Raw genomic sequence first — 1,078 nt, 5'->3', positions numbered from 1 at the left:
AGCTTTCCCCAATTAAAAACCATTTTCTTCCCTATTTAACTTGATATTTGTAATGTTATATAAACTAAAATAGTCAGGATATATTCATATATATATGTACATATATATGTATTTACTGTACTAAAAATAATGCTTCAAAAATCTGCTACATTTTTAGATGGTGAGATTATCCACTTGTATGAGATAATATTTGTGTTCAGCAGCTGATGGGCAACTTGGTTGTTTTCTAATTCTTTGTTATTATGAATAAAGCTGCTATGAACATTTGTGTGCCAGCTCTTATGAGTACATGAATCCACATCTCTTGATATAATACCTAGAAGGAGAACTGTTAGTCCATATGGTAACTATTTGTTTCTCTTTGCAAGAAAATGTCAAACTGTTTTTCAACATGACTATGACATTTTGGATGTAATATATAACCAGCCTTAGTGGTCTAAATTCCCTTAAGCAAATGATATTGTCATGCTTTTAAATTTTTATTCTAAACAATCTAGTAGCTTTTAAATGATATGTTCCATTAATTAACATTTTTGAGGTGATTAGTGATTTTGAGAGACACTCTTTCCATAAAGTTATTTTTTTTGTTACAAAAGTTATGTGTAAATTAATTATCTGTGAATTTTTAATGAGCAATAAATAATCTTTTTTTAACTTTTTTTTATTGAGAAAAGAGAAAAAAAAAACAAATTTCCTCCTCCTCCCAGCCTCCCATTTCCATCCCCCTCCTCCCACCCTTCTCCCCCTCCCCCCACTCCTCTCCCCCTCCCTCTCCAGCCCAAAGAGCAGTCAGATTTCCCTGCCCTGTGGTAAGTCCTAGGTCCTCCCCCCTCCGTGCATTTCTAGGAAGGTGAACATCCAAACTGGCTAGGCTCCCACAAGCCAGCACATTACGTAGGTTCAAAACCCCGTGCCATTGTCCTTGGGTTCTCATCAGCCCTCATTGTTGGCCATGCTCAGAGAGTCTAGTTTTATCCCATGCTTTTTCAGTCACAGTCCAGCTGGCCTTGGTGAGCTCCCAATAGATCAGCTCCACTGTCTCAGTGGGTGGGTGCTCCCCTCGTGGTCCCGACTTCTT

This window comes from Microtus oregoni, unplaced genomic scaffold (genome assembly GCF_018167655.1).
Source record: "Microtus oregoni isolate MIOR12 unplaced genomic scaffold, Mior012 000040F_ref0000088, whole genome shotgun sequence".
NCBI lineage: Eukaryota > Metazoa > Chordata > Mammalia > Rodentia > Cricetidae > Microtus > Microtus oregoni.
The sequence above is the reverse complement of the archived record's forward strand: the minus strand, read 5'-3'. Positions refer to the sequence as shown.